Raw genomic sequence first — 14532 nt, forward strand, 5'->3', positions numbered from 1 at the left:
TTATCACTATTCACAAAAAGTCAAAAAGTACGACTGCACAACTCCTAATCCTAATTTTCTCCTACACACTAATTTATATAATTTTTAAATACACTGTTAAAACCTATCACCTACTTCACCCACTAAACCTAACCCACTACACCACTACCACCTCACCTACTCCACTAAACCCACTACACCACTACCACCTCCACTTCACCTACTCCACCTACCACCTCCACTTTACCTACTCCATCTACCACCTACTACCACCTACTCATCTATATATAGGAATCATGAATCATTGTAATAAATATCAACATTATATCAATCAATAATACATCATTCATTCTCTATACAATTCTCTTTATACATTGATTTTTACATGGTATCAGAGCAAAGTTAAGCACTTAGTATTTTTCGCTTTACCGGCGGGCGGCAACCTCGCCTTAGCCGCCCACCGGACCTCAACCTAGTCCGCTAAAATTTTCTACACATACCTTCATCCATCTTCACCACCACCACAAATGCCCACAACATCACAGCTCTCCTCTCCTCTTGTTTCTCTTTGGTTTTGGAGGCTGTAGAACCACCTTGATTGCAACATCAAAGACAGCCTTCACATTCTGCTGGGTCTTGGAGCTGCACTCTACATATGCCACGGCTCCTATTTGCTTCTTTAGTTCTTCACCCTGTGCTGTAGAAATTATACATGCACCGGGATAATCAATCTGGAACTGCTTATCTTCGCTCCAGATCTGATCCTAACACCAGACACAACACAGGGTTAGGGGTTTTATTTACATATTCAGATCAGATTATGGGCCGTGGGGTCAGCAGCGGTGGGGGACAGAGTTCCCTTGATTACCTTTTCGGAAGTGGAGAGGCTCCAAAAGCCACCCCAAAGAATGCTGAAGCTCCTCAGAGTTCAATACAGGTTGCAAGCAATGAACCTTCTCAGAAGCCTGCGGCTGCTGCACCACCAGTAGATGTTACTAAGCAGATTCCAGCTGGTATTCAAGGAAATGCTGGAAACAACTATTTTCGAGCTGATGGACAGAATACTGGAAACTTCATCACGGATCGGCCTTCAACTAAAGTCCACGCGGCCCCAGGTGGCGGATCTTCCCTGGGCTACCTGTTTGGCAGTGGCAGCAGCAACTAATGATGTGTTCTTTGAAAGGATAAAACAATTGCTTACTGTTTGTTTGTCCAGGTTCCATTTGAAGTTTGGGGAAAACAATATTTTCTTATTCTTGTCACTGCAGACATCTGAGTTGCATGTAAACACTCTCTCTCCTCACTTTGCATCCACCGCCCAAACTTTTTTTTTTTATTATAAAGCTTATTGGTGCACTCCTTGTTCCCCCACTTTCGTTATTTTATATATATATATATATATATATCCCTTTTTTATATTATATTAAAAAAAAAAAATCATCATCTCTCCTCCGTTTGATTTTCAACTCCATTATTTTTATTTATTTTCTCCAAACCACTTTCCTTATTTTTCCCATCTTTCTTTTTGCTTTCAAATATATTTTTATTATTTCTTTCTTTATTTTTCTTTCACATTATTTTTCATTTTTTTTCCAATTCCATTCATACCCATATAGCTTTGCACACCAAACCATCTTTTATTCATCTCAACGATCAACCCCGATCACAATTTTACATCATATAAAAAAAAAAAAAAAAAGAAAAAAAGAAAAAAAAAAACAACAACAACAACAACAAAAACCCGCACCCACAGTGGGATTTTTCTCTACTCTGCCGCCGGTCTTTTCTTCTTGCCTCCGTCCTGGCCGGCCCTTGACGGTGTTGCCTCCGTGCTTCCTAGACCACCAAGCAAGTTTCCTCCTCCCTGCTCCTCCACTACAGCATATGGTGGACCTGCAAATCGGAACATCACGGTGGCCTTCCGCTTCAGCTCCTTGTTTTCTGCCTTTAGCACACTTATCTCTGCTCGCGCATCCTTATACATGCGTTGGAGCAGAGCCAGCTGGGAGTTTAACTGTTGCACCTCATTTGTCCTGCTCTGCAGCCGGTGCGACAAGTTTGTGACCGCAGTCATGGTTTCCACACATGACTTCAGAGTATACTGATTGGCTTCAATATCAGTTTGCACCGCCATTTTTTGCTCCACCGACCGCATCGGAAAGTTCAACGGAGCAAAACCAGAGGTGTTTGGTTGAGGTTCACTGGCCACCGAACCAGTTATTTCTCTTGTGGGCTCGTTCAGTTCTGGAAAGAGCGTGAGTAGACCACGGGAAGAGGAGGCCATGTTTTGGGTAGCTGGACGGGAAGAAGAGGCCATGTTGCTGAGTGTTTCAGAGACGGGTTGGTTACAGAGTATTACAGAGTTTCTCTCTCAGGCAAGGAAGAGTTTTTTCAGAAGATTTTAGCAGGTTTTTCTGCCTCAGCCTCCGCATTGATTTATATAGAACATGACGAAGAGGCCGACACGCGCACTGTCGATCACGTGCATCACCGCGTGTCTGGCGCGCCTTTTGATGGCTCGTCTTTTGATGAATTGGGCACGCCTTTTGATGGCACGCCTTTTGACAAAATTGGGCACACCTTTTGAGGGTGCGACTTTTTAAGGGTCCGACAAGACTCTGTAAACTGTCCCGACATTGATTCCGGTTAGCTTTTACATGGGTCCGGCAAGACTCCGTAAACTGTCCCGACATTGATTCCGATTAGTTTTTACATGGGTCCGACAAGACTCTGTAAACTGTCCCGACATTGATTCCGGTTAGCTCCTTCATGGGTCCGACAAGACTCTGTAAACTGTCCCGACATTGATTCCGGTAAGTTTCTACAAGGGTCCAGCAAGACTCCGTAAACTGTCACAACAACTGTCACAACATTGTCTGCTACAACGGTCCGACATGACCCCATAAACTATCTTCTACATCGGTCTGACACCGCCATCCAGTGTCCTCTACACCGTTATGACACCACCATACAGTGTCCTCTACAACGTTATGACACCACCATCCAGTGTCTTCACCAATGGTCTGACACGACCATACAGTGTCTCCTATCCTCTTTTATTTTTATGTATTTTTTTGTTTTGTTACTCTCTCCAAACTCAAGTTGGTTAGTTTCTATCCCCCTTGAGTTTGCGGGGGGCTGTTAAAACCTATCACCTACTTCACCCACTAAACCTAACCCACTACACCACTACCATCTCACCTACTCCACTAAACCCACTACACCACTACCACCTCCACTTCACCTACTCCACCTACCACCTCCACTTTACCTACTCCATCTACCACCTACTACCACCTACTCATCTATATATAGGAATCATGAATCATTGTAATAAATATCAACATTATATCAATCAATAATACATCATTCATTCTCTATACAATTCTCTTTATACATTGATTTTTACATACACACTTTTTCATAAAAAGTCAAAAAGTTAACCCAAACAACCATATTTTTTTCCTTAATTTTTTAGTTCAAAAAGTAAAAAAGTGCAGTTATTTAGGACACCCCAAACAACCCCTAATATACAAATACAAAAATTTGTGTTACAGTAAAATTCTGCTTTGTACATTTGGAATGCTCATGGTACCTACTATACATACTAGACTCTACGATTGTATTTAAATTATGGATTTAGATATGAATTTAGAAATGAAAAATGAAACAATAATACTACAATTCCATAAATTTTACCAAGCCAAACATTTTTTGAGCCTAATGCGAACTTTAAAGAAAGGCCTTTCATATATATATATATATATACTAGTGGGTGGCACACACAATGTATATCTAATTCAGATAAGTAAGTATAAAACAAATAATAAAGAAATTAATAACATATTATGCATGTTGTCAAAATGGTAGGAATTTTTTTAATGAAATTTAAGGTCTTGTGTTCAAATTTTGTTCACGCCTTTGAATAATATTTTTTTATTTTAGAATAGAAAAATTTGTCACGTGGCAGAAGGAGAAGCCCCACACAATTGGACACCAAGCCATGTGCTCACACACACACATATATATATATATATATAAAGAAGGGTAAATTACACTCACCTCCCTTCAAGTTTAGAAAAAATACAATTAACTCCACACTTTTGATATAATTATACCAGCTTCCCTCGAGATTTTAATTTACATTACACTTTATTTTTCATCATTAATTCGTGAGTTATATGGATGAAAAGATGTTGATATCATCTCTTTTCTACTAAAATATATATTTACTTTTGTTTATTTTAGCGTCTACTGACCATCTGCATCAGTTTTTGCTTCATTAAATGTTTGTTTGATTATGGTTATAAAAAAATTTTGTCGGTTATGATTACATCATTTTTATTTTTATTTTTTTAATGTTTCCTTTCATTTATTATGGGTATGAATATGGGTATGAATTCATACCCATAATAGAGTCTGAATCTTGAAATTCTATCTTTGTATTACAAATATGAGACTTTCCATCATAATTTGGTATATAAATAAATAAATAAACCAAAAAAAAATGTGATAATTCCCCAATTTGTTTCAAAAGTTTTAGATGAATAGTTCCATCAAAAAGAAATTTAAAATAGTGAGAAAGAAAGTGCTTTCAATATTTGTAATGGATATGGGTTGAGTGAAGATGATAAAACACATAAGTGGTATTGAGTTGAGCCTCCAATTTGTCGAACGATTATGTGTGGGTTGTAAAAATGGCTCGCCTAAAGCCTGCCTAAGCCTTAGGTTTGGCCCGGCTCGACCTTCCAGGCTAGGGCTTGGGCCATTTTTTTGACCAACCCACGCAGACCGATTAAGGCCCGATCCGCAACTCGAATTGCTCGACCTACGACCTAGACCGCCTGATCTGTGACCTGGACTACTCTACGTCCAACGTCACTTTCAAACTATTTTGGTAAAAAAAAATAATAAATAATAAAAAAATTGTTAAGTTCGACCCAAGCCTAATTACCCCTTGGGCTTGGGCCTAGGCCTAGTATTTTGGGAACTAGGACGGCCCAGCTCAGCTCGAAAAATGATGGGAGCCCGTTAAGCTTGTGGCTGGCTTGGTCCGAGCCTGAGCCTGAACGGGCCGGGCCATTTTTACATTCTTATGTGTGGGTGTTGGAGTAGGGCAAACCCCAACAGCTAAGATAAATACTTGGTTTAAACCTCAAATGTTTATTAAAATATAAATTTGGATTTCAAAATTTTGGACCAAATTTTTTTTTCTTTGGGTTAATTACCCATAGTGTAACGCCTCAATTTTCATACTCAAATGACAATACAATAATCATAGCCCTTTTAAAGGAAAACCAATTATACAATCACACGCTTGCATTTCTTAATATAAATAATTCCTCATGCAATAATACATTAGTCCAACAACAAGTAATTGAACAAATAAATATCCCCAAGGGTTTAGAAGTTTTCAAAGCTTACACCTGGTTACACAAAATGGTTATTCAAACCAACACAAATACAGTCCTTGGCTTACAGACAGAGTCACAGCAGAATGAGAGTTTTGTACTCTCAATACACATATTTTCTAGCCTTTGGTTAGGCGGAATCACCACATTCTTTACTGCACAAAAATCTCGTAGGGTGAGTATAAAGCTCAGTAGGAAGTTCTTAACAAAGTATATATACTACAAGAAATTACACTTTTAGCAACCACTTTTGGCGACGATGCTAATTTTTCATAGCAAAAAGTATATTTTCGGCGACACAGTAGTCAATTTCGTTGGTAAAAGTAGACCTTTAACAATGCAATTTACTATCGTTGCTAAAAATGTATAATATTCACTAGGCGCCAAAATTTTTGGTTGGCGCCAATTTTTTGAAAATTTTAGCAACCAAGGTTAATTTTTGGCAACATGATAAGCGTTGCTATTACTCTATTTATTTTTGGCAACAACAAGTTGGCATTGTGTAACAACCCTCATACTGTTTACTGATTAATGACCGAATGATTACCGTTAATCATTGATTACTGCGAAATGGAACTGATAATGACTGATAATTGAACTGACTAAAGTACTGAACTGACTGACCGAAATTGAAACTGAATTGAATGAATACATCTGTTTGAACTGCATTCTATCTGTTGATTGTTTATTTGATCTGTTCGTATTTTAGTGTTTAAACTGCTAATTGAAGGCCTTATCGGCGGCCGAATCTGAAACCGATTAGTGTTCTGTGACCCTCGTAATTTATGTGATTTTATTGTACAATTATCTGAAAATTGATTAGGTATGATTAAATTAGATTAAATAAGCTAATTAAAGAGTTGGACTTATTTACCGTTATGCCCTTGAGTGGGCCACTATCTCAAATACACACACTTGAGCCTTATACTTGAATCAAAACACATTTGCTCAGCCATTTCTTCTTGTTCTAGCCGAATTTAGAGAGAGAGAGAGTGAGAGTTGGTGTAGTTCTTGAGATTTGGTTTAAGCAACTTAGAGAATTGAAGGTTGATTGTTGCTTTGTGGTCCTACACTTGTAATTGAGGCTCTAGGTAAGAGAACTCAACCTTTATTGATGTGTTTGAGCTAGTTCTTGCATGATTCATGTTAATTTGAAGAGCTAAGTCATGATGTGGTTCATTAATGATGGATTGAAGATCATTTCTTGCATGCATGTTGGTATTGTTGCATTTTGAGGTTGATTACATGGACATTAGTGCATGCATGCTCATATTGTTGTTATAGACCATGTTTCCAACTGGTTTGAAAAGAAATGAGCTCATTTGATCAAGCTTTGGAGCTTTAATTTGGTTTAAAACTCATGCATGTCATGTTTGAAGATTGTTCTTGGAAAATGATTTGAAATTGGGTTTGAATTAAACACCCTTGGGCTTTGATTTCTCAAATTGAGCTTTGAATCATGTTATTCCATGTGTTTATAAGAGTTTTCCAGAAAATGAGCCCAAGAGGATCGGTTTTGATGCATTTAAACTTGAGTTTGAGCTTGGAGGTGCAATCTGGGTTTTCCAGATTTCGCACTTCCGCTCGAGCGGGGAAAGTTACGCTCGAGCGTGGAATCCGAGCAACCAGCATCTCTCTGCACTGTTTTACAGACCGCTCGAGCGGAGGATAGGGCGCTTGAGCGGAGTCATGTCTCAAGCTCGAGCGGGCGTCGAGCGGAGATTTCACCCATCCAGTACTTTTACAGTACGCTCGAGCGGTAAAGTTTACGCTCGAGCGTGTACCTTTGTTGCATGTACGCTCGAGCGGGGAAACATGCGCTCGAGCGGGACTCTGTTTTTCTGAAAACGCTTTTAAATGTGCATTTTTGCATCCTCATCCCATCCTAGGCATTCTTAGGCCTAGTTTAAGACATCTTGATGAGGATATCGTTGTAGAACACACCAAGGCAAATTAGGGATTAAGTTATGATATTTTCCCAACTGTGTAGCTTAGTGTGTGTCCAACCTGTGAACTGTGTAGGGTTGGCGACTGGAGAGACACGCTCTATCATACTGTAGCCCAGAACTCTGTGAGTAACAATTGTGTAAAGATATGTTCAACTGACTATCTTTTGAATACTGAACTGAACTGTTTACTGAACTGGTATTATTTACTGAATGAATGTATGTCCTTTATTTCTGAACTGTACTGTGGCATCCTTAGTACCTACTGTTTACTGTTACTGTTACTGCGACAGAATTCTATGTCGGTTCCCTCGTGGAGCCACTACTGTTTACTGACTGATGGCCATCATTACTGTTCGGTCTTTCAAGACCTACTGTTACTGTTATGCTAATGGATGTACCACATATGACTGTTTACTGTACTGAACGACTGAAATACTGATTGAATTGAACTGTTTTCATTACTGTAAGGACATTCATTCTAAACCTCTTTACGCTTTATGTTATTCACTGGGCTTTAGCTCACTGCTTATATATATATGTAGGTGTACAGGCACCAGACCGCAGCTAGAGGCGTCAGGGTTACTCCAGTTTTGTCAAGCCAGCCTTTGTGCCTCACTGCGAGGTTCCGAGTTGCCATGCTATGGCTTGGGGGTGTTTTGTCTGTTTTTTTTCCCCCTTCTGTACTGTTTTACTGTTTTGGATAGACCGTACTGTTTTGTATAGACGGAACGTTTCCTGTACTGTTCTGTAGGGTTGAGTCCCTAGTTGAATGGATGTGAATATTGTGCATACTGTTCTGTACTGTTTATGTATGAATGCATGGAAAATATTTTGCATACAGACTGTCACAGCTCATTGGACATTGTTTAATTACTGTATTGGCTTCCGCCAGGCCCTGTACTCTGTTTTACTGTATTACTGTTCTGCAGGCCTTCGGTAATCTCGGATTACTGGCCGGTTACGGTGCTAAACCCATAGGGCCGGGTTTGGGTCGTGACAGAGTGGTATCAGAGCGATACTTACCACGAGTTATACCGCACACACGTGTCCAAATGAGCTATAGGGTGTCCTAGAAAAGTTATTAGGGCATCTCATGAACTTGAAAAGTGTGTGGTTATGTTATGACTGAATATCTGCTAATGTGTTAAACTGTTAAACAAATGACTGCTTATGTTTAAAACTGTTATAACTGCTTATAGTGAAATGGACAATGCAAATGAACCTGAGTCCTCATCTACTGAGGCAAGAATGGAAAGAATGGAAAGAATGATCGAACTGATAACTGCTAGACTTGAACAACAACAGAACCAACCGCCCCCACCTCCTCCTCCTCCGGTTCAGCCGGAACCTAATGTGAATGTGAATGATGGGGATATAATTGCTCTTACCCAGAAGTTCAGCAAAATGAAACCGCCATCCTTTCAGGGAGGCCTTGAACCGCTAAAAGCTGAAGCTTGGGTTCTGGAAACAGAGAAATTATTTGAAGTGTTTCCGTGCTCGGAAGCGAACAAGGTATTGTTAGCTACCTTCACTCTTCAAGAAGAGGCTAGAAGGTGGTGGATGTTGATCCGTGATACAAATACTGTTATGACTTGGGCTCAGTTCAAGGAGTCCTTCTTTGAAAAGTATTTCCCTCAGTGTGTTAGGGATAGGAAAGTGACTGAATTTGAACAGTTGAAGCAGGGCACAATGTCCGTTGCAGAATATGAAACCAAATTTACTGAACTTGCCCGATATGCACCGCATATGGTGGATACTGAGTATAAGAAGGCCAGAAAATTTGAAGGTGGCCTTAATGTGGCAATACTTGACCGGATAAATGTTTTGAAATTACCGACTTTTGTGGGTGTTCTCGACCGAGCATTGATGGCCGAGTCGAACATTGCAGCGGTGAAGCAATCTGAAACACCAACAACTGAATGGCATGGTAAAAGGCAGGGTTTCAAATTCAAGAAAGGCAAGCACAACCCAGCCAACAAGAAACAGAATACGGGGTTGACAACTAGCCCCAGTCAGGGGAGTGGATTTATACCACCCTGTCCTGAGTGTGGCAAGAAGCACAAGGGGGTCTGCTACAGAATATCTGGAGCTTGTTACCGGTGTGGCAAGGTGGGCCACATGGTTAAAGACTGCCCCTCTGCTCCACAAGCCAGTGGTAAAGCTGCACCAAGCGCAGCAGTATCAAATGCTCCACCAAAGCCTAACCCTAAAGCTACCGGGAAAGAGCCTGTGAGGCAAGGCCGAGTGTTCGCACTAGTACCGGGAGATGTGCAGAATACCGAGACCGTTGTGTCAGGTATTCTCTCTATCTGTACTCAAAATGCATATGTACTGATGGATTCGGGGTCTACGCATTCATACGTGTCGCATGCTTTTTCACGGAAATTGAATAGACCCTTAGAACCTATGAACTATCTGCTAGCCGTATCATCACCCGTAGGAGGATCTATGACCTGTGCATATATGTACCCCGCATGTGAAATCATTGTTGGGGATATGCATCTGTTTATTGATTTACTGCCATTGAACATTGATCATTTTGACGTAATATTGGGGATGGATTGGTTACAAAAATATCATGCCACTATTGACTGTGTGACCAAGCAAGTTGTTTTCCGTCCACCCGGTTTGCCTGAATTTGTGTTTAATGGGAGTGGAGTAGTACCTCCTCCGTATCTGATTTCGTCTGTGAAAGCTGTTAAACTGATTAGAAAGGGAGGTAAAGGATATATGTGTTCTGTATTAACTGTATCTACTGATGTTAATGTTAATATAAGCTGTATTCCTATAGTCAGAGAATTCCCAGACGTTTTTCCAGAGAATTTGCCAGGGGATTTGATTGACAGGGAGATTGAATTCACCGTGGATGTGATTCCCGGAACACAGCCAGTTTCGAAAGCTCCTTACCGAATGGCTCCAACTGAACTGAAGGAGTTGAAAGTGCAACTGCAAGAACTGTTAGACAAAAAGTTCATCAGACCCAGCACTTCGCCATGGGGTGCTCCTGTTTTGTTTGTCAAAAAGAAAGATGGCTCACTGAGACTATGCATTGACTACCGTGAACTGAATAAGGTAACTGTAAAGAATAAATACCCATTACCGCGTATTGATGACTTATTTGATCAGTTACAGGGTGCACAAGTGTTTTCTAAGATTGATCTCAGATCGGGGTATCATCAACTGAAGGTTAAACCGGAAGACATTGATAAAACTGCTTTTAGAACGAGGTATGGACATTATGAATTTTTAGTTATGCCTTTTGGAGTCACGAATGCACCAGCTGCTTTTATGGACCTCATGAACAGAATTTTTAAACCATACCTTGATGACTTTATTGTTGTATTTATCGATGACATATTGATTTACTCCGAAAGTGTAGAACAACATGAACATCATCTGAGACTTGCCCTGCAAACCTTAAGAGAACAGAAACTGTATGCTAAACTGTCTAAATGTGAATTCTGGCTTGACCATGTTATGTTTTTGGGGCATGTTGTTAGCAAAGACGGGATTTCTGTTGATCCGCAGAAAATTGAAGCTGTGGTGAACTGGCCTAGACCAACAAATGTGACTGAAGTCCGAAGCTTTTTGGGATTGGCTGGATATTACAGAAGATTTGTCAAAGATTTCTCCAAAATTGCTCTACCATTGACTCAGTTAACTCAGAAGGGGACATCATTTGACTGGACTGACCAAAGAGAATCTGCGTTCCAGGAGTTGAAAACTCGACTTGTGACTGCACCAGTTTTAACTTTACCATCAGGTACGGATGGTTATACTGTATTTAGTGATGCTTCTCATAAGGGTTTGGGATGTGTTTTAATGCAGAATGGGAAGGTTATTGCTTATGCTTCCCGACAACTGAGACCACATGAAAAGAACTACCCGACCCATGATCTGGAACTTGCTGCAGTAGTATTTGCACTGAAAATCTGGCGTCACTATCTCTACGGGGTGACATGTGAAGTATACACCGACCACAAGAGCTTAAAGTATTTCTTCACACAGAAAGAACTGAACATGAGACAACGGAGATGGCTCGAACTGATTAAAGATTATGACCTACATATACTGTACCATCCGGGAAAAGCCAATACCGTTGCCGATGCATTGAGCCGGAAATCGATTGGAAACTTAGCCTGTTTGCTTACAGGACAGAAAGAGTTGCTTTGTGACCTTGAAAAATCTGAAATCGAAATTGTTTTACGAGAACAAGGTGGAACCTTAGCTGCTATTTCTGCTCAACCGGCACTGATTGAAGAGATTAAAGAGAAACAGCAACTGGATGATTTCTTGAAGAAGATCATCGAGGAAAGAGAATCCAAACCGAGATCGGGATTCAAATTTGAGAATAATGTACTGAAATTTCAAGAAAGACTGTGTGTACCAAATGATACTGAACTGAAAAGAAGAGTTCTGCAAGAAGGCCACAATTCGAAATTGTCTATCCATCCGGGGAATACGAAAATGTACCAAGATCTGAAACAGAATTTCTGGTGGCCGGGAATGAAGAAAGAAATTGCTGATTTTGTATCCAAATGTCTTCATTGCCAACAGGTCAAAGCTGAACATCAACGACCTGCCGGACTATTGCAACCTCTACCCATACCAGAGTGGAAATGGGAGCATATCACGATGGATTTTATCGTTGGATTACCTCGCTCCAGAAAAGGTATGGATTCAATTTGGGTTATTGTTGATAGACTAACCAAATCTGCTCACTTCTTACCTGTCAAGACAATCTATAATGCGGACAAATTGGCTGTTATCTATATTGATGAAATTGTAAGACTGCATGGAGTGCCTGTGTCTATTGTTTCTGACAGGGATTCGAAGTTTACATCGAGGTTTTGGCAGAGTCTACAGACTGCATTGGGTACTGAATTGAGGCTGAGTAGTGCCTACCATCCTCAGACAGATGGACAGTCAGAAAGGACCATCCAAACTCTGGAGGATTTACTGAGAATGTGTGTCCTTGATTTTCAGGGAAACTGGGAAAGTCATTTGCCCTTAGCTGAATTCGCCTACAACAACAGCTACCATTCGAGTATTGGTATGGCGCCTTTTGAGGCATTGTATGGCAGAAAATGTAGATCTCCAATTTGCTGGGCAGAAGTTGGAGATGGGCCTTTGCTTGGGCCCGAGATTGTGTATGAAACAACTGAAAAAGTGAAACTGATACAGCAAAGACTGAAAACTGCACAGAGTAGACAGAAAAGTTATGCAGATGTCAGAAGACGGGACAGAGAGTATGAAGTGGGTGATCACGTTTTTGTGAAAGTGACACCAATGAAAGGCCAGACTCGTTTTGGAGTCAAAGGCAAGTTAGCACCGAGATACGTCGGACCATATGAGATCATTGAGAAAATCAATCCAGTGGCGTATCAAGTTGCGCTTCCTCCTAAAATGGAGCATATGCATAACGTCTTCCACATTTCCATGTTGAGAGACTACCTCCGGGATCCCTTCCATGTGATTGAGCCTGCTCGGATAGTGTTGAGTGATGACTACACTTACGAGGAGCGGCCTATACAGATTGTAAACAGACGAATCAAGAAACTGAGGAACAAAGAGATCCCGTTAGTGAAAGTTGACTGGCAAAACCACGGTGGCGTGTATGCCACTTGGGAAAGGGAAGAGGACATGGCCAAACGATATCCTGAACTGTTTCCACTGAATCCTGTTTTCTTCCAGAATGAAGGTAACTCGAGTTTAGAGGACTAAACTCTTTATAAGGAGGGGAGACTGTAACAACCCTCATACTGTTTACTGATTAATGACCGAATGATTACCGTTAATCATTGATTACTGCGAAATGGAACTGATAATGACTGATAATTGAACTGACTAAAGTACTGAACTGACTGACCGAAATTGAAACTGAATTGAATGAATACATCTGTTTGAACTGCATTCTATCTGTTGATTGTTTATTTGATCTGTTCGTATTTTAGTGTTTAAACTGCTAATTGAAGGCCTTATCGGCGGCCGAATCTGAAACCGATTAGTGTTCTGTGACCCTCGTAATTTATGTGATTTTATTGTACAATTATCTGAAAATTGATTAGGTATGATTAAATTAGATTAAATAAGCTAATTAAAGAGTTGGACTTATTTACCGTTATGCCCTTGAGTGGGCCACTATCTCAAATACACACACTTGAGCCTTATACTTGAATCAAAACACATTTGCTCAGCCATTTCTTCTTGTTCTAGCCGAATTTAGAGAGAGAGAGTGAGAGTTGGTGTAGTTCTTGAGATTTGGTTTAAGCAACTTAGAGAATTGAAGGTTGATTGTTGCTTTGTGGTCCTACACTTGTAATTGAGGCTCTAGGTAAGAGAACTCAACCTTTATTGATGTGTTTGAGCTAGTTCTTGCATGATTCATGTTAATTTGAAGAGCTAAGTCATGATGTGGTTCATTAATGATGGATTGAAGATCATTTCTTGCATGCATGTTGGTATTGTTGCATTTTGAGGTTGATTACATGGACATTAGTGCATGCATGCTCATATTGTTGTTATAGACCATGTTTCCAACTGGTTTGAAAAGAAATGAGCTCATTTGATCAAGCTTTGGAGCTTTAATTTGGTTTAAAACTCATGCATGTCATGTTTGAAGATTGTTCTTGGAAAATGATTTGAAATTGGGTTTGAATTAAACACCCTTGGGCTTTGATTTCTCAAATTGAGCTTTGAATCATGTTATTCCATGTGTTTATAAGAGTTTTCCAGAAAATGAGCCCAAGAGGATCGGTTTTGATGCATTTAAACTTGAGTTTGAGCTTGGAGGTGCAATCTGGGTTTTCCAGATTTCGCACTTCCGCTCGAGCGGGGAAAGTTACGCTCGAGCGTGGAATCCGAGCAACCAGCATCTCTCTGCACTGTTTTACAGACCGCTCGAGCGGAGGATAGGGCGCTTGAGCGGAGTCATGTCTCAAGCTCGAGCGGGCGTCGAGCGGAGATTTCACCCATCCAGTACTTTTACAGTACGCTCGAGCGGTAAAGTTTACGCTCGAGCGTGTACCTTTGTTGCATGTACGCTCGAGCGGGGAAACATGCGCTCGAGCGGGACTCTGTTTTTCTGAAAACGCTTTTAAATGTGCATTTTTGCATCCTCATCCCATCCTAGGCATTCTTAGGCCTAGTTTAAGACATCTTGATGAGGATATCGTTGTAGAACACACCAAGGC

The 14532-nt window shown here is 40.5% G+C and overlaps 1 pseudogene; it reads left to right on the plus strand.

The window, feature by feature from the left end:
* The first annotated feature begins 454 nt into the window (after positions 1-454).
* On the plus strand, positions 455-1165 carry LOC145796952 (protein SPIRAL1-like 1 pseudogene; annotated as a pseudogene).
* Positions 1166-14532: the final 13367 nt, after the last annotated feature.

This window comes from Camellia sinensis, chromosome 8 (genome assembly GCF_055761805.1).
Source record: "Camellia sinensis isolate YWXY chromosome 8, ASM5576180v1, whole genome shotgun sequence".
NCBI lineage: Eukaryota > Viridiplantae > Streptophyta > Magnoliopsida > Ericales > Theaceae > Camellia > Camellia sinensis.